At 35.5% G+C, this 21,144-nt stretch overlaps 1 protein-coding gene across 2 annotated transcripts in view; it reads right to left on the bottom strand.

Moving 5' to 3' along the window:
- The window catches only part of Shrm (shroom), a 660,087-nt gene that overhangs the window by 34,869 nt on the left and 604,074 nt on the right, over window positions 1-21,144 (bottom strand). The gene's annotated exons all lie outside the window — the stretch shown is intronic.

Below are 21,144 nucleotides of genomic sequence, written 5' to 3'. Positions count from 1 at the left end.
AGCTACAAAAGTACTGTTTTACTTATTAATGTATTCTTTTATTATGCTAATATAATATTCAATATTCATTGCAAAGTCGACATCACAACATTTTTTCATTAATAGATTATGCTTTCTAGTTATCCTTGCTATTGGCGAGTTTTGATGTACGAGTGTGTTAGACTTACAACAATACTTACGAGTGTATTGATGATGATAATGTTCAAGATCCATACAAATTGCAAGTACTACTTATATATTATTCTCTATTACTGATTATAACGCTTTGTACATTTCACTTGAGAAAGCACTCCATCCAGAATAGGCAATTTACATGGAAAATGTGTCGTTTGTAGTAAATTTTTATTGCCAACGATTTACTTCTAAATGATATATCTACTAGAATGTCACACTTTTATGTCTATATTAATACACGTATAATAAATTATACAGTTCATTGATTACCATGAAACTTACATATCGTGAACAATATTTAGTTTCCTTGGATCTCTTTATGATAGTTTTATGTATCTTTAGCAATTCTACGCGCTACGAACCGCCATGGCTGAGATAGAAACCGCACATTAATGGATTTAATTTAACAAATGAGAACTCGTATTTAACACAGAGTTAAGTTAACTACATATCGTGTTTGTTATCTACGTTTCACTTGGATGATATATTTCTAATAATGATACAAACAAAAGGGACTTACGAAATTAAATAATTTGTAGCTTAACATTTTTGACGTGGGTTTTGTTACAAAATGGCGTCTGTTAACTGAGACTGTATGGCGTAATTAACAAGTGATTCGTGTCACGATTGTGTGGTTATCCACCATTCAAGTGAATCAACCTACTTCGAGTTAAAAGAACGAAGAGAAAAAGCGGGAGGTCTTAGAAACAACGAGTAGCTAAGATATGTGCCACGCTGGTAATTAGTCAAGAACAGACTGGACATATCACGATTCTTGTGGTGACGACACCGCCCATTCAATGTAGTAGTTGTTCACGTATGTACCCAACAATAAATAATCGTTTCACCTTCTAGATATCAGCTGGAAGTTGAACAAAAATCCTACAATCGTAGCTCTACAGAGGACTGGAGAAAAGATATCGACTGAATATACATAAATCCTGTTGAACCGAACATTATGTATTTTCTCCACTCCTCATCTGAGCAGGCGATGTAGTAATATATGGGTCACCCACGTATATTACTTTTCCTTTCTGTTTTTCCCTTTATTCTAGGATTTGCATGAAGTTTCTCACAATTATGCACGTGTCCAATATTACGATCTTTTGTATATTCTAGTATGGCACGGTGGCACAGTGGTAGAATGCTTACCTCTGGTGCGTGGGGTTCCTGGTTCGATCCCGCCAAATAAGTTTGCGGTAAACAACATCGTGTCTGTGAGTTTTCTCGGTATACTCCCGTTTCCTCCCACTTTTCATTCCACCAATTTTTCCATCATAGTTTACATGCTTTAATAATCGTATCCCCTAACCTGAATGGCATAATCGTGGCAGGTTAAACTCAAAGATTTCATTTCATTTTTCTGTATTTTTCTTTATAACTGTTCTTCAGTTCCAACTATTTCAAGAGCATTTTTTCAATGTCTTATAGATCACTTCGGTATCCGATATTCAGTATTATTTTCAAAATGTTATTCTTTCATTGCTCTTTTATGTTTTGGGCTAGCTGTTTGTGTTTTTCTATTTTTTTCTGTGTGTTTCTGCAGGTTGTTCTGTATGGTCTATTGATTTATTAATGTACCAATCCCTTCTATTTGCTTACTATTGTCAAGTCTGGCCTGTTACGATGTACAAAAGGCGTTCAATAAATTTTGCATAGATGGGTATAATACTTTTATTAGTTGCAAAATGATGATGAAATTTTAGGTGAGAATACTTGGATCCTTCGACTTCAAAGCAGTAATAATTGTTGTTTTCTATTGTTCAAAGGTAAAACACAATGGACACTGACGTCAAGACACGACAACGGTCGGTAATGGAATTCCTGTTCAAAATCAATGATGAACCAGTCACATCAATTTATAGGAAGTTGCTTCCGGTTTATGAGGATCACACATTGGACTGCGCCAGTATTCACCGTTGGTTGTAGCGCTTTGAAAAACCTGGATTTTCCAGACCAAGTTAAAAAAAAAAAAAAAAAAAAGCGTCCGTTTCAAGGAAACATATCGTCAGTATCGGAAATCGTAAGTGATTGACATTTGCTACTACTTCCGGATTTCATTGAGCAAAAAAGGCAAATGGTATCAAGAACTTTGCTTTCAAACTATTCAGCGTCCCAAGAATAATTTTATATTTTACGATAACCCTCCATTCGAACTGAAGTGATAGAAATCAACCATTTCCGGTTTCAATGTTTATAGTCACAGAAAAAAAAAACACTAAACAGATAGTAACAACCTGTTTTTTGTTTCCTTAAATTAGTTCAGCATCAACAGAACATATCACTTGCAACACTACCGAAACTGAAAGTGGTTGAAATTAAAATTTACTAGTACTTCCGGTTTTAATACTGATTTCCATAGAGCAAAAACGGCAAGAGAAATCAAGAAGCTTTTTTTTTTTTTTTTTTTTAATCGATTCAGTGTCCCAAAATCTTTCCTTAACCCTATATTCAAACCAGAAGTGGAAGAAATCAACCGTTTCCGATTTTAACGTTGACCTCAAAGAGTAAAAACGGTCATACACAACAAGCGGATTTTAGCAATTGTAACACTCGACTAAAATCAGAAGTAGCAGCTGGAATTTAGCAGTACTTCTGATGTCTTCAAAACTGAGCATTGCAAATTACATCCGTACGACTAAAATAATGTAATTAGTTTAATTCAGCTTGAAAAAAAATATTTTTGCTTTTCTTTGCTAAAAGGCAGGGCTGGATTAACACGTTTGGAGCCCTGCTGATTTCACCTAGTACATTTCTGTGAAAATACAGTAGGAAACTTAAAAAGTCTTCATCCCGACGAAATTAAAATACAGCTAATTTTATAGTATTTATGTGATATCTTCAAATAGATAAAAGATAATTGAAATATGGAACAAGAGCGCCCTAGACAAAATATTATTTTGCGTGAGGTACCGTTATCACAAGTCACCTAGCGGCTTTCCGTTTTCAGCTGTTTAGAAACGCGAAAATAAATGCAGATTTTCAAAATGGCTCGAAATTGAAAGCAGATAAGTGAGTCGTGATAACGGTTTCTCATGTAAAATAATATTGTCTAGTGCGCTCTTGTTCCACATTTCGATTATCTTTTATCTATTGGAAGATATCACATAATTACTGTAAAATTAGCGGTATTTTAATTTCGCCGGGATGAAGACTCTTAAGGGAATATGTTTCACATTTTTGGTCATATTTTATTTTATTGTGATGATTGTATCTTCATGATTCTTTTTAGATAGCCAGTTGAGATTTTAAACAGAGTGGAGGCCCCTATCCACCTGGAGGCCGGGGGTATAGCCATCCCTAAGCCCCTCCCTTAATCCGGGCTTGGTAAAAGGGTTTTAAAGATTTGGTTAACCCGGAAATTCGGTTAGACGTGACTGTACCGTTGTTCTGTCTCCAATTTTTTTCTCTTCCAAATATTGCAAAGAACTAAAGATTATCTTGAAATATATTTCGATAATTTTTTAGTACATTCAAAATACTAGTGAGTAAACCATTCCATGGTTTTTAGTTCGAGTATTAGACTGCCTGTTCTCGTACATTGGGATTAGTTGGTTGTAGTCTTAAGGTTCTTTCGTTCTCTGCAATCTCTTCAACGCGTTGTCTCTTAAATTTACTGGGATATATCATCATATTCGGTAATTCAACTTTACATTTTATCTTACTGGGACAAATAACGGATCTGCCAGAGACCAAGACACACTTCATTGCGCATCTGAAAATAAAATATTCACAGTTCCGTTCTTTACTGAAGGCAACATATAGAAATGTTTGATGTGTTTATCAAATGAATGCACTGAACCGGAAATGGCGGTGCATGAAATTAATATCTAATGGCTCTGAAAAGATAAGATTACAAAACGGAAAAATAGTGAAGTACTTAATAAACATGCATGCACAGAAAGCTTATTGTAACATGAGGATCTGTTTGCCGTTCACGATGACCTATCACTTTGGGTAAGGAAATAAATTATATGTTAGTTCCAAACAGTTTTTTTCCACAGGCGAATCGAGATACAAACCCTTTGAAAACGCGGCGTATTTTTTTTTCCTCCTAGTTAAATGCTACCGACAAAGATGCATGTTATATTTCCTTCTTGCACTGTGAGTGTTTAGAAGAAAAAATATCCGATAAGATGACCCTTTTAATTAAATAAAGTGATAGTATAGCAATAGCTCCTTGATAAAGCTTAAGATTATATTCAAGGTCGAAACAGTGATTATTAAATGAAGATCTTTTATTTTGTAAGCAGCATCATGTTTGAGTTGCAAAAGTTGCAGAAGTGGATGAAGTTTGAGGTGCAAAACAGCAAGTTTTAACTCGGGCACTTTTATTTTTCTGTTTAAAAGTTGTGTATTTACAACTGATATACTACCGAATAATAGAAAAATGAAATGAAATCTTTCTAAGTTTTACGTCCCACGGTTATGCCGGTTAGGCTAAAGGAGACGGTGATGATGAGAAATGAGTGAAATGGTGGAATGAAAAAAGTGGGAGGACACTTTCTTAATAAACCCTGAGAAAACCCACGAGCACGGTGTTTGTCCACCACAAAGTCCACACGGCGCGAGCTAGGATCGAACCAGGGACCTCAAGCACCGGAGGTGAACGCTCTACCACTGAGCCACCGCGTCCCCCCTACCGAATAATAGAGTATATCAGAATTACCAAATGCAGTGTTATGTTTGTGACAATTGTATTATTATCCCATTGTTGCTAGATTAGAGTACATCATGTGTATCACGAGAAACACATTTGAGGTTAGCATAAAACAAGGCACGTACCCAGAAATTTTTTGTTGGGAGGGTCCCTGCTTTGGGGGGGGGGGGGAGTCCAATACTACAAGCCATTACGTTATATGTATATTGAACGGGTATTATTCTGTACCCGATAAGTAACTGTAAAATAATTCTATCTATATTTTCAGATTAAAAATTAAACTAGACTGTGTTCATAAGAGAAAGTGTACAGATGAAGCAAAAATCAAATTTTCATGCTACATCAATCATTTTCCTGTTAAAAAAACAAATGCAGTTTTATTAAGAAAGTGTACAAATGTATGTTGAGTTAGGAAGTATTTTCTTTGAGGGGGGGGGGAGTCGGACCCGGTGGAACCCCGTAGGTGCACCTCTGGCATAAACAATTCAACCTGAAATTCAAAGAAATAACATCTTCAATAAGAAAATAAAAATAAAATACAGTTGAGATAAGCCTTATAGAATCAACACGTCCTAAAACTATGCCCTGCATCTGAAGAAGATAGATAATTAATGAAAGTGAATGATTATGACATGGAAAATGGAAAAACTCCCGAGAAACCCCACGGACACGATGTTATGCACACCAAGTCCCAAAGTCGGGATCGTACTAAGAACCCTCATACTAGAGATGAGCGCTTTGTAACTGACCTGCTTTTAATACTACTAAAAGCCTTCCTTCCAAGCCTTCGGTTCGTCGGGGCAAAATACTTATATCCTAGCGACTCCTAAAGTCAGGTAGGAGGCAGCACAACTAGCGACAACTATTATTCTAACTGAACTATTAGTGGCGTGACTGACATACTGGGGCGACTAGCTTTTATTAATAGGTATATCTGTTTATAGTGTGGATAGCCCTCCTCGCTGATCTAGTGGCTATAGAACGCATCCTTTCAGGTCTATGAGGTCCAGAGTTTGATTTTTGGTGAGAGAGCATCGAAGACACTACCGTCCTTCAAATTCTACTGTCAACTGTAGGACTTATTCTATATAGTCTTACTGCAGATAGAGTGTAAATACAAAATCAATCAAACCATATAAAGCAATCAAACTAACTTGATACTTATGCTAGCGCTAACCGTGAGACGTCAAACTTAAAGATTTCATTTTCATTTTTAGTTTACCCTCGCATACCTGGAAGCACATTGAGTTAACGCTGTGTATGCGCACTTCCTGAACTTCTCCAATTAGTTATGACTGATCAGCTTTTGCTTATTAGCATGACGTAGTAACAATCGAATATTTTCAAGATCATTAAGCTATCAGCATCCAACGACTAGCGCGTTGTCTTCTGCTTTAGATGCAAGTGTTATGTGACTGGAGGACGGTTCATACAGCGATACCGGTACAACTATAACTCCATGGGCTACGGAATCCGAATGTTCAATGTTGCATTTACGAAAGATCTCCATTGACGTTTGTTCTTAGCCAACTGGATCCAGTTTCTACTTTGTATTCCTATTTCTGCAAGAGCCATCTTAATATTATCCTCGCATCTGGTGCTAAGTGTTCCTCGTGATCGTTTTCCGATTGGACTTCCAGCTAAAACTTTGAAACAATTCTACTTTCTTCCAGTCTGGTTACATGTAAGGGCGGCGATCCTGGGGGGCCGAGGGGGCCCGGGCCCCCGAAAGCTCACGTGGGCCCCCACATTGTATTTATGAATATACAATATTTGGCATAATTTGAATGCAATTTGTCTTAAAATCTTCATATATATATATATATATATATATATATATATATATATATATATATATATATATATATATATATACCTTCTGCGTCTGAATGCCCCCCACCCCCAAATTTACAGAGAAATCGGCGCCCTTGGTTACATGACCTGCCCTCTGAGCCTCCTAGGTTTAATGACCCTAACCATGTTACGTCAACGGTATAAATTATGCAGTGCCTTGTTATAAAGTTTCCGCCATTCCTCATTTCGATCCCTCTGGGTCCGAATATTCGCCTCAGGATTTTATTTTCAAATACTTTCTGTCTACGTTCTTCCCTCAAAGTAAGCGGCCATTTTTCGCAACCATACTGCACAGTAGGCGTAATTATTGTTTCATATGTTTTAAGCTTCGAATTCTTCGATACAATACACGAAGACAAGAGAGACAGAACTGAATAATAATACGAATTCCTTGATTTAATTTCTTCGTGGATATGGTGCTATGATGTTAGAAAGACAAATACTAACTTTTCATTCTAATATCTTTTTATGTTCACTTTGAAACTTTTGGCTAATACTTTTGTGAAAGTACTCTCCTGAACAAAATGAAAATGTTATTATTTACATTTATTAACATTTCACCAAAAGATAGACCTGACAAAGAATTAACTTATTACAGCATAGCATTACAATCCTTAGATACATCATTATTATGAAAACGAAAATGCAAGTGTCTACTTTCTCTCTAAATAGTACAATTGTACATCAACTTTTAAGTGCAATATTTTTAAATATTTTATTTCCTGCTCTGATGAATGAAACCATTAATAATAATCTTTATATATATATATATATATATATATATATATATATATATATATATATATATATATATATATATATATATATATTACTTTCACACAACTTCAATCTAAACATGTAAAAATTACGAGAGATCAAATGCTGTCAGATAACGAAAATGTACACCATAAATCAACTACGTGTTAAACTTGACACTTTAAAAGAATGGATTACAAAATTTTGCGAAAATGAAAACTACTAAAAACGGACAATACATACATATATTTATGAATATGATGTCATACATATTAATACATTTCGTCTAAATTCATTCAAGCAGTTAAGAATTCAAAATAAAACTTCTCTATAAATTAATCTCTGTCGTGGGTACTTAAAAAGCAAAGTTGTTAATAACTAAACAATACATGTTTTATTCTAACATGAAGAAATTGAAGTTGCGAATTTTTTTTTTATCTTTGCATTTGCCTTTCTCTCGTTTGAAAATAGTTGAACGAACGTCTTCCTTCTTGTTTTATGACGAATGGGATGGTTAGAGGCTATTGGAATAGCAGAACTTTCGCTAACCTAGTTCTGATGTCCTCAGCCACACCATATCATTGAACACATGATGAAGACCAAACTCCACGACCGTATTCATCTGATAGCTATTTAATCGCATTAATCTCTGTCTTAAAGCAGGAGAGAAATATATAAACTGTGAAATCAGATGCATGCGTACATACACACATTTTTGCTTCTGGAACCACACGTAGAACAAGTTGAAAAGAAAGTAAAAATCATCTTTATGATCTTGTATCGAAAATCTATATACGAAAATTTCCGAGTTTAATTTTAAAAGTTGACGATAGAATTTGAAGACAAATGTAATGAATATGTGTGACTTTCAGAGAATTGGGACGGAACTTTTGTGGCTTAATGTCGTGAATGCGTTAACATGCTTATAGCACTGTTAAATTATAAAGCCGTTACATACGGTACTCAAAACTGGCTAAAACACACTAGCCAAATTAGCAAGGTTCTCTCATACAGGATAAGCAGAGATTTACTTGGAAATTTTGACACCTTTAGAATTCTTGCGAAAAACAACTAAAAGTTATATTTTCTTGGGTAATCTTCAGCAAATAATAATAATTTGTGGTTTAGATTAAGCTATTTTGCTGAAAATTATGAACTTGCGCATTTACCTCCAAAAGAGATGCTATAAACTTCAGCGCCCCTTTTTCTGGACCGGCGCCTATAAGTACTTTTAAGTGGAGTGTTTAATGCTCTACCACCGGGAATAGAACCCAGGACCCCGTGCAATAAGGCGCGCGCTGGCCGCTAGACTACGGAGATGTTGTGCAGCTCATTTGGCATTACACAATATACTCGCAATATGACGAAAAGTCGTGGTTAGGAATTTGTGGTAAGACTCGAGATTTCTCACAGCTTTTGTTAGCCGTACAGAGATTCACTATCAAACTACAGTTCGTACTACAGATTTTCAGATAATTTCCTCAAATACTGCAAAGGCGGAATCACGATGCTATATCTAAATATTCTACCCGGATGCAGGTTCAGTCGCACTTACCTTAAAGTACCAAGGCGCGATCACTAAATCAATAGAGCAGGAGTAGGGTTGCCAGTTTTTTCCCCTGTAGTTCAAAAAGGTTTGTGAGAAACTAGAAATTAAAGAACTGGAGTAGATGAATGGGAAGGAAAGGAAACAGGATACGAGATGTCACACACACAAATACTACGTACGTTTTTATGGCTTCACTGCACACGTAATCACTTGTATACGTGCATTAATATTCCTCCGATACATGACAGATCTAGAAGGTAAAAACTGGGGGACCAACCAGAACACAGACTATGATAGGTATATCATGAACTTACTATAAACTTTCAAAAATATATAAATAATAGCTTACATTATTTTTGTCATCCACAAAACTGGAGGATCTATCCTCCTCCCCTCCCTCCCGCCGGGCTAGATCCGCCACTGAGATGACAGAACTTTCACATTTGTGGCTCAATGGTAAGTTTACGCCTTTTGTGTGGGAGATAAGAGTTTTACATGAGACGAGATAATTTTTGTTACGAGATATGAGAAGGAGACAGACATCAAATGAAACAGATACAGGCACGGGACAACCTGAACTCTTTGTCTTCTGGGCAACCCTACGGAAGGACTAGGATCGTTTCCTGCTAGAGAGTATGCGATTCTGCTCTCCATTTTAAACTAAGTCTATGTCCGATGCAACTTCAACCTTCTACTTCCACAAGCAGTATTGTCCACGAGACAAGATGTACTGTATATTGTTTAAATTCAAGATGATGCTAGAAACATAACAATTCTCGTCTCATTTTCTGCACGAGACGAGAAATTTTACGAGTCTCGTGGGCCACAGTACTTCTGTCTGTCAGAGAGGTCAGAAGTTTAGTCAGTTTCTTTGCATTTCATATATTCTCAAAAAAAGTCATTTAAAAATCAATTACTAGCAGTTCCATCCTTTTAAAAACCAGTTACTAACAATTCCACCCTTTTAAAAACCAGTTACTAACAATTCCATCCTTTTAAAACCAGTTACTAACAATTCCACCCTTTTAAAAACCAGTTACTAACAATTCCATCCTTTTAAAAATCGGTTACTAACTGTTCCATCCTTTTAAAAACCCGTTACTAACAATTCCACCCTTTTAAAAACCAGTTACTAACAATTCCATCCTTTTAAAAACCCGTTACTAACAATTCCATCCTTTTAAAAACCAGTTACTAACAATTTCATCCTTTTAAAAGTCGGTTACTAACAGTTCCTTTTTAAAAATCAATTACTAGCATTTCCATGCTGTGAATATTTTTATACTCGTTTGGGTATGAACATTGATTAAGAAATCCAGTGATATGTGTCTTTTCAATAGCATTTGAGTGCTACCAATATTACTTCTAAAAATCAAGTACAAATTTACAAAACAAAACTAAGTTTTCGAGACAAGACAAGAAAAATTTTTCAAGAACAGAAACCAGACGAAACTTCTACAAAATTACAAAAGAGAAGAAACGACATAACGTCGTTTCCTCTCGGTAGCAACGCTACACATTAGCGAATATAACACTAAGTTTTTTTTTTTTTTTTTAATTCCTAATACGTTAACATTCTATAAAGAACGTGAAACTCGCATCTTGTTTGCCTCTCCGGAAATACATACACAAATTATTTTTAAATCTTTACGTATATTAAAAAGATGAAATACGAAATGAGGAATTGGATCTATGCTCTTACAAATAGTTGGAAAATGCAAGTTAACTGTAGGTTTTAAGAGGATAATCACGCAGCCATGAACGTTAACTGAAACAACTGCCAACATTGTAATATGTCACGGAATACGTTAAAAAAAAAAAAAAAAAAAAAAAAAAACTAATAATAACGGTGCAAAATTTTCCCACAAAATCTCTAACTTCCTTATCGTCACATTCAAGAGACTCATATTGCTACATACACAGAAGATGAGGGGGGAAGGGGAACAGCGCTCGTATTAAAACTAAACCATTTTTTTCTCTCTCTCCTGCAAAATATTATGAGCTGTGTACACTGAACGTAAGTAGAAATTATAATAATTCAATTAATCAGTTTTTGCTAATTAACTTTTCTCAACTGTAAAAAAGCAAATCTAACCTTCCTTCAATGATTTACATAAAAGCAAATATTTCCTAAGCTACTGAAACGAATATGCTCTAGAAACATGAAAATAACAAGCAGGCTTTAATTAAACTGCAGTTACATATGTTTACGAATCTTAACATAAAAAAAAAAGAAAGAACGAAATAGTGGCACACGGGATCATATCCATGTTAAGAAGTAGTTGCAGTAAATTCTTACAGGCATTTGTTTCTCTTTACCACGTTCAGACAAACGGTTAAGATGAAAAAAAAAAAAAGCAATGAACATAATGGGTATATTGCTCTCAAATATAGGGTGGAATGTAAGTCATTTGATAAAAATACATACAAGAAATACTGTAAATATGAAAAATAAGTTTATATATATAAGGAAGGATTATAAACTAAGGTTACAAGGCCGATATTTCTGGAGTTTCGTCTGTTATAGAGGAATGAGGAGTGTGCTGTAATTGTAATACGTGAAGTTGGCAACTGTGCAGAATTTCAGTCATCCGCCACTTACAGCGCTAGTTGTAGATATAAACACAAATGGCGACTCGTCTCGCTCAGTTATTCGACTTCTGTGGGTGAAACATGTAACTGTGGCTGAAATTCACGGGCAGCTGGTAGAGGTTTACGGAGAGTCTAATGTCTCGTCAGCATGTCGCAGAAAGGTGTCGAAAGTTTACGGTTGGTAGACAAAACGTCACCGATGAGGAGCCCAGAAGACCACCACGGTGCTGAAGCGTTTCGCTGGGACATCATTGATCACCCTCCCTAGAGCCCGGACCTCGCTCCAAACAACTTTCACCTGTTCCCGCACTTCAAGAAGCACCAAAGAGGCCATCGCTTCGCTTCAGATGAGGAAGTGAAACACTTTGTGACAACGTGGCTGAACACCGAAGAACAAGATTTTTACGAGGAGGGAAACTTCAAACTCATTTCACAATGCGACAGTGCCTCAACCGAAATGGGGACTATGTCAAAAAATAATCTATTGTGTGCACTGTGTGTTGACTGTATTGCTCGCATAAAATAATACATACACGTTTCACTGCAGGCTTTAACCTTACTTTCTGATCACCCTTCATATCCATATATATATATATATATATATATATCCATATATATATATATATATATATATATATATATATATATATATATATATATATATATATATATATATATATATATATATATATATATATAGGAAGGGAGCTTAACGAAAAGCTTTTGAATTTTTTTTTTTTAAGTGCGGCTTATATACACGAGAACGTGTTACTCAGCAGATCAGGATATTCAAAATTTTCTTACGTATTAATTAACTCCATATTTTTTCGTTACTCTAGAAATAAAGGAAAATTTAAACACACGTGTATGACCCTTGACAAAATACGACTTTTCCTGAAAATCAAAGAATCTTAGTTACGCCGACCTTCTATTTCTTTTTCTTTAAAACCACAATTATGTGTGTCTGTGGAAAGAATAGCTTAGATGAACTGTGTATATAATTTTGCACAACTAAGTCTCCCCGTTCTCAAGGCGACAAAGTTTCTAGATTCTTTTTCTCCTCCTTCCAAACATTCCAGCGAGTCCATCATACTCGATCGCTTGCGATGATTTTGTCGCCCTTGGTCCAGTTCCAGTCACGAAAAGGTCACACTCCGGTAATTTTAGGGCGCTTGGGAACTCACCGCATAGTCAGTCAATCTCTTTTTTTTTTATTATTTCCATCGCGATTAGTTCTGCTACGTATTTCAATAACCGTTCACATCACATTCTCCAAACGGAGTTTTATCCTTTGGAGAGAAAGATAAAACATTACCTAAGAAATTATCATGCGATTACGTGATATCATAATATAATAGAAGCAGCCAACCAGGCAAGAGATAATCCAACTTGGACGTATTAGAAAATGAAATTATATTAAAGACCAAGATCCAGTAACTCCAATGATCCAATGACTTGTTTTACAACTTGAGATCACCCCGTTTTTTAGTACACAATACTAATGACTTGGTTTATTTCTCTTACTTTTACAGCCCTGCTAAGCAATTTATATTATCTCTAATCTTAGATGCAGGAGAGACGATTAGGGGGAAACGAGGGGGCAGATGCCCCCACTTCTTTGAAGTGACCCCTCATTTGGAAATGTAAAGTTTGTGTAAGTATTACTGGTTCATAGGGAAAAAAAATGGTGCCATATAATATTGGCCGTTGCGTAAATACGTATTGGTTATTTGTGTTCCCGTGGAGTTAAGAAAGCTGCGTTTTAATTGCAATTGCGTATTTCTTTAAATGTTGTACATATACTTGTAGTATTTACTGTCTTTCATTTTCTAAGAGTAATAACATAGGCTACAATTAATAGCATGTGTAGAATTAAAATATAAGTTGTTCACTACAACAACTTCTATATAATATTTCCAATGTTAGTTTCAATATAATTTCTACAAAACAAGCAACATTATTTATTACTTTAATATTATCCTTTCTTTTTGTTTGTTTCGCAAATTTGTTATTAAATAATCTGATCACACAATTTTCCAGACAGAATTTTAAGATGTTCGTGAGCAAGGAATCAAATTTCTTCTTACACATTCGTTGTTTAAGAGTACACAGGGCTAGTACCTACTTGGGTGTTGTGTTGCTCTTGTCAATTTACTTAACTGAAAAGATAGTATCCTATTAGTTATATAAACCTTTCATAAAACAAAGTGTTAGAAACAACTAGCAAAACTACCAATGATATACAAGTATTCAGATCATGTCTTGCTCTCCATTTTTAACGTCCAATCGCCGCCACTGCTTAGACGTAAGCGAAACGAAACTTGCTATTTTATACGGTAATGTTACGCTATAAGGAAAATTAAAGACACGTCACCAGGTTATGGCGGATGTTGTTGTAAATATAACAGGGGATGACAGGAGAATAGAAAGAAATGCAAAAGTCTTACTAAGCGCTTGCACGGATATGGGTTTTGAAGTAAATACAGAAAAAAACTAAATACATGGAAGTTCGTCGCGATTTTATCTAGGTAATACTGCAAATTATGAGTGTATTAAAATATCAAATAACACTTTCTACAAAGTGGATACTTTCAAATATCCAGGATCAATACTAACTGACGAAGATCATACTCACGAAGAAATTAAATGCCGACTAAAAGCAGGGAATTCGTGTTATTATTCGGTCCAAAATCTTTTGTACAACGCGAATTCTGTCAAGGAATTTAAAGCTTAAAATATATAAAACGATAATCATGCCTGTTGTTCTCTATGGCTGCGAAACATGGTCGCTTACTCTGAAGGAAGAACATAGATTGAAGGTATTTGAAAACAAGCTCCAGAAACGAATATTCGGACCCAAGAGGAACGGGAATGGGGAATGGTGGAAACTTCATAACGAGTAACTGCATCATTCATACTGTAGAATCATCAAAGTCTAGGAGGCTCAGGGTAGGTCATGTAGCCAGAATGGAAGAAAGTAGGAACTCTTTCAAAGTTTTAACTGGAAGTTCAATCGGGAAACGATCATTAGGAAGACCTAGGCACAGATGGGAGGACAGTATTACGAAGGATCTCACAGAAATATGAATACAAAGTAGATAATGGACCCAGTTGGCTAAGACCAGAAGTTAATGGAGAGCTTTTGTGAACGCGGCATTGAAACTCCAGGTTCCATAGGCCGTAGAGTCAGTTAGCGTAAGTGATCATTTTAAACAACATACAACATGACGAAATTCCATCAAAGCCAATTTTTGTGAGGTCGCAAATTTAAACAGCATCGTAACACTTCACAGTTGAATTTTCACTAATAAAGTACATTATATTTTGATTCAATAGAAGAAAGTATGTGGTGTTTCGTGTGACCACAGAACCACAGTAAAGAATAAAAAGATGATATACAGAACAGTGGTTACGCCAGCAATTGTGTATATATACGGAGCAGAAAAATGGCCAATTAAGAAAACAAAAAATGAATGTTACCAAATAAGAACGCTGCACTGGATGTGTGGGATAACAAGAGACAGAGTGAGGAACGAGAAAAACTTTCAGTTTATAAAGTCCAATGATTATCTCCTTTAAACTTAAGGAGACAATAACTAAGGCAAGTGAATGATGGAAGAATCAGTGGCAGGAAACGAAAGTACCCTCTCGGACGAACCAGGAACCCCACGCACCAGAGACAGGCGCTCTACCACTAAGTCCCCAGTGAGGAACGAGAGAGCAGAGGGGGAAAAGAAAGGTTGTAGAGATATCTCAGAAGATCCAAGAAAGCAGACTGCAGAAGTATGGCCAACTAATGAGAAGAACAAACGACTCTGGATAGAAGAGTGATGACAATGAAAGTGGATGGGTAGTGGAAGAGAGGTAGAGGCAGACAAAGAAGGAACTGGATGGATATGGTTAAGAATGACTTCAGGGAGAAAGGTCTAGGGCTCTATGGAGAAGATTTATCGACCCTATCTAAGTGGGAAAAGACGAAGAGAAAGAAGAAAACAGTAAAAATTTATTTAGTGACATGCAATCCACTTGGCACGTTTTCAAGTACAGTATTCTGGAATACATGCATTTTCCTATATTCTTTCCCCTTCGAAATGAGATTAATCATTTTTTAAAAGCATATGATAATACCAACATAGTTATATTTTGAAAGTACGTAGTATTAATTAGAATTCTCATGCTTTTACGTTGGTATTAATAGAAGATTTTTTTTAATAACTGAAGGTTATCAACACTATTTTATATAGCAGATAGCGTAATAAATTTCATATCAGTCCCGGAAGAGAAAGTGAAAGACTCTTTGTATGTATAACTGTCAAACTCTGAGATTCTCAATTATTGTGTATGATACGAAATTCACTTGAGTTTTATTTCTTTCTATCTTTCTTTGACCAATATACCCTCTAAGAGCACCACAAGACCAGACTTCAAGGACCACTTGTGGTCCTCGTACCACAGTTTGAGAAAGGCAAGAATGACATCACATAAAGGTTTCATTTAATTGTATTTAAAACTAGCTTCGTTCAATCTGCTTCGCTGAGATCAGCTAACGGAAGTAAATTTCTACCTGGGAATAAATTTCACTTCTTTTATATGAAGGAGATGCAATATAGATAAGATAAATAACGAGGGAAAAAAACACGTTATAAATGAACAGAATATACTGTGGAGTCTTCAGCCATTTATTACAACTGCCATGCGGGTTATCTAACCTTCCAGGGGTTTAAGCATCTCATTCTATTCAATGGACACTTCGATAACCAATACTCTCAACTTGTGGATATTATATTATCAACATGATTAAAAAAAAAAAAAAAAAAAGCAAGCTTAACCCAAGTGATAACTATGATCAAAAATTCATCTGAAACGTTCGCTGTTTATTTTTCTCATGAATTCTTTGTATTGTCAACCCATTAAATTATTTGATATTTCGTTTACATGGCCGGTACTAATATTGAACAATTCGTGTCTGATCACATTTCCAATCCTTTCGACAATCAGATCTCGAAAACCAGTTCTTATTCAAATTTTCAAATAACTTGTCTTTATTTTTCTATTCCACATTTTAAGCATCATTTTGATCCTATTAGTTTAATACTGCCACTAGGACGTTAAGGTTGATACCCTTGTGAAAGGCAACCAGTAGAGGAGCTGTGTATCACGGGTTGATGGACATTTCAGGCGCTTTGCTTTAATCTGAATGATACAAGTGTTACAAACTGGCAACTTCGAAGGCTTGTGGACCCACAATGAGGCGTACCCGGATATGGAATTATAAGAAAAAAGATTTGCATTTGGTATCATCTATCACGCATCCAAGTTTGCCACAAACTTCCCCCAACATTAAGATACTATATTTATATGTTTGTCTATAGCAATTCACTCCCTTTGAGAGTTTTCCTGTCCTTTACTTGTGTTCATAAAAGGACTTGCACAGATATAGTGAGAAGTAGGAAGGAGATCCATGCTCATATTAGAACTGTGCGCTGTGTAAATAGCCCAGGTTCAGCTAGTACATGTTAAAATGTTTAAAGTAACAAATAGAGCTGACCATCCCTCAGAGAAGCAATATTTATTTTTAAAGTTTCAAAAAGGTTCTGACTAAGATCCCTCACCTCCTAAAGGCACGATCTTGATTAAAATATGAATTTCTATGCAAAATTTTGCCTGCAAATAGTCTAGTTTAAAATAAAATTGACGCCTTCTCTCAAAGAAAAAAAAAATGAGATTTAACATTATGGCGTCATTTTGTTGACATATATATATTCGACCTGACCTTGAAACAATAAGAGCAATATTTCCTTTTGTTCCATGATTATGACGATGTGATTTTTATACGAGTACCGTAATTCGTAAACGAGCACAATAGCTTGTAACAACATCATGAAAATTATAATATAATCTTGTACTTTTTTTTTATTACGTAACACGTGTCATCCATTTTGAAATATTTCTAAGTTTTACAGGGAAAAAAAGCTTGTATTCCCTACTTTCCGCATATCTACTGAATCAAATGAAGTTCGTGTACAAGATATTTCTACCCATTATCACCTCATGATACATTTATGTGTCGACACTAAACAATGGCGTATGTTAAAGCAAGAATTTGTTACACCTGTAATTATGCTAATTGACAAGGAAATGTAGAACCGGGTTTTCTCACTTGGAAGCAACCAATCCTATTGTTAGACAGACAAAAGGATTTGAATCACAATATGTTTCTCTTTGGGAGCCACCTTGAAATGACAAGTTGATCTACAGGGAACAAACGAATGAAAATATTCATCCCAGAAATGAACACTTAATTACGCTTAAAAAAAAAAAAAAAAAAAAAAAAAGAGGTACTTTGAAGGGAAGCTGCTACACTGACAACTTAATACATACAACTTTTATCATCTTATCTTGAGAATCATTAATACACGGAGAAAACACAAAGATTTCTCAAATAATATACATATTTGCCACACCAGCTTACCTAAGAAATTTTGTTGGGCATGCAACAGAAAGGAATAATGCAACATTCTTACTATAAGAATGTCTTAATTTGTGTGTGACGCTCATAATAGTTCACAGACACGCTAACAGGTGTCTCTATCTGAGCTGCCTGGTGTTTGACGCCAATAGATGGCGCAAGTGTGCAGACATTTTTCAGATTTAATTGCAACTTATAAACGGTCTTTCAATTTGTTTCCAAATGAGACAAAGAGCAATTGCAACCAATAGCGATTGGCGAACCGAGGGTTGACGGGAACAACTAGTCTTTTATAATACCCAAGAAAATAAAAGATATTACAGATTTTGTGGAGGAAGGATGGTGGCATGCATTGGCGCCGACTACGTGGATGCTCCGGGGCTCAAGTATCCACTGAATTTTTGGGTTCGAATCAAGGGCGCCCATGTTGTGGTTTCCAAGGGGGAGGGGGCAAATATAAGCAACGTTTCAAATATAGTTTCAAATTTTGCTGTAACTAACAAGGATCTTATAAAATAGAGGATCTGCCCTTACAACAAAATCTCGAAGCCATACGTCACAGTTTCGCCACCCCTACTCTGCCCACTCCGCCTAATAGGATCGCAATGCTTTGAGCCAACAATCATGGCGGAAATAAAAGTAGCCAATCAGAGGATGGTAGAAACGAGAGTAGCCAATCAGACGTGCCGATAATCGGTTGCTTTTTGGCTTCACCGATTTAATAGGATGAAGATACATATGGGCAGATCCTCTATTTATAACATCCTTTGTAACTAATGTAAAAATTCTATTGGGTTTTCGATATTCCCAAGTACAATTTCCTCTTTGGGGGGGGCAAGCGCCCCACCTTGCCTCCCTGATGGGCGACTTTCGTTCGAATTAACTTCGAAATTACACTTCCATCCGGTCAATAATAAAAACAACCTCGAAAGAATATGATCCCAGGTTAAATTTTACATAGGTATGCATACATGTTCAATAATTTATCAATACCTATTTTACTCTTCAGCTTTACGGCATATCGAGCGATATAGAATTACAATTATAATAATAATCCGTGGGCGTAATATTGTATGATTATTTATTTCAAGAATTTGGTGTTCGATGATGTTAATTTATATTTTAAAAAAATGTAAAATGCTGACTGTAATCATTATTATTTTAATAATCTTTTGTCTCCCTATCTTCGCCAATATTACTAAATTGCAATTTAAAAGTAATTTCATGGTTAATTTTATTTCAGTAGATTTTGATTGCCTTTCTCAACTCTCCGGAAGAATTTGGGAACCATTGGTCTATTAGGATCTACTTTTTTAAAAAAAAAAAAAAATAATAATAATAATAAAAGACATTAGTACCGAATCCCAAGCACCTACTGAGAAATTTAAAAGTCAGTGCCTATGGTGGCACATTTCTCGAAAGATGCATCGCTTATAAATCAGAGTGTAGATCAGAAAAATTGAAATTACAATCGACCTTTAGTTTTATTCTTCTGTTTCTACTTTATGGTATATATATATATATATATATATATATGAGAGAGAGAATTTGTAAGTTTGGTGAAATGCGCATGCAGGAAGGTAATGTAATGATCGTAGGAGTACAAATGGGAAAGGAGATCAACGGGTTATCTTCCCTTTATAAGAAAATGTGAAATATGAATCGGCTGGGCGCAGAGCACTTAGCACTCTTTATTCACAATTGAGAGGTACTGGGTTTGAATCCTCTTTTCCTGCAGTTGTACTAGGCAAAGCCGGAATGGTACCTTTAAAATGTAAATTCAACTTTTAATTTTTTGAGTTCAACGCCTCTTTTCAGCACCGAGACTTTCTGAGACATTGACCTACAGCTTAATGTGGAATCCGCACCGTATGAGTTTTCACCGGTAATTGACGGCGCCAAAGCGCTCCCTGGCTTCTTTTGTTTAAAGTTCCTGATAGTCTCCATGGACAATTACAATAGATTTTCAACAGCAACAACAAAGACGTTTGCTTTGAAGTATATTCAAAGAAACTACCTCGACATTCGCCATGGGCGGCTTTAGGATTTTAATTTTGGGCTTATGGATACATAACACATTTGATCGATTAATGACAGTAGGAAATTACTTTTCCAGTAGTGGTTGATACTATTTGTTCAATAATTATCTACCCTCAATATAAATAGCGGAAAATATATTTACTCTTTATTGTATCTTTTAGCATTTATATATTTTTCAAGTTTTTTGGGTAGGCCTGTGAATACCAGACCTAACCGCTAAAGCCGCCACTGACATTCGCATAGAACTGAGCAAAGGTCTTTGGAAAACATCGGACTCAAGGCATCTGGGTTATAAATTAGTAACCCTATGATCGTTCGGTTCTCCATTGTTGTAGATTCAAGTTAACTGCTCGTAGACTCTATAAGGAAGTTAGTTAATCAAACTGCACGCTTTCTCACATATTATTTACACCCAAACGCATACACTGCCATTATCATATTTTGTCAATCCCGGAACAAGTGTACAAACAAACCCAACCTAGCATGTTTATTATTAACATGCAGCAAATGAATGAACGAGTCGAAACAATGGAATATTATTATTATATTCCAGTGTTCGTGATGTTAAAACTGAATTCTACACTACACATGTAAAACGCTTCGTAACGAACTAAAAACTAGACCAAACGTTTTATGATAATGCCTGATAATTCCTCTGTTCTGAGGCTATTTATCGTGAATTAAGGGATCGTGACGCAAGAAAACGAAGGAACGGAGTGAAAATACGTCTTTTTCCGGGTCGAAGAAGAAGAAAAAAAAAACATTTATATGCTTTGCGAACCGTGAGTCCTTCCTTTCTCGACTTCAAGGAATTGAATCAAACAAAAAAAATCATTCTGTAGTACAGCACAAGCACTGGCTACAATTGGACATGCAATAACGAATTGCATAATTTTTTTTGTCCATTTAGGTGAGAGAAAAACAGAAAGAAAAAACTTAACTCAATGTTAGTTATCGTAAATGCAATATTCCTTGGGAATGTTCTCACAAAATAAGATACAAGTTAACAAAAAGAATGAAAATATATTATACTTTTTTTTTTTTTTTTTT

The sequence above is a fragment of the Thermobia domestica genome, chromosome 10 (assembly GCF_964235325.1).
Source record: "Thermobia domestica chromosome 10, izTheDome1.hap1.1, whole genome shotgun sequence".
Taxonomy (NCBI): Eukaryota; Metazoa; Arthropoda; class Insecta; order Zygentoma; family Lepismatidae; genus Thermobia; species Thermobia domestica.
Note: the sequence above shows the minus strand (reverse complement) of the source record. Positions and strands in the feature narration are given on the sequence as shown.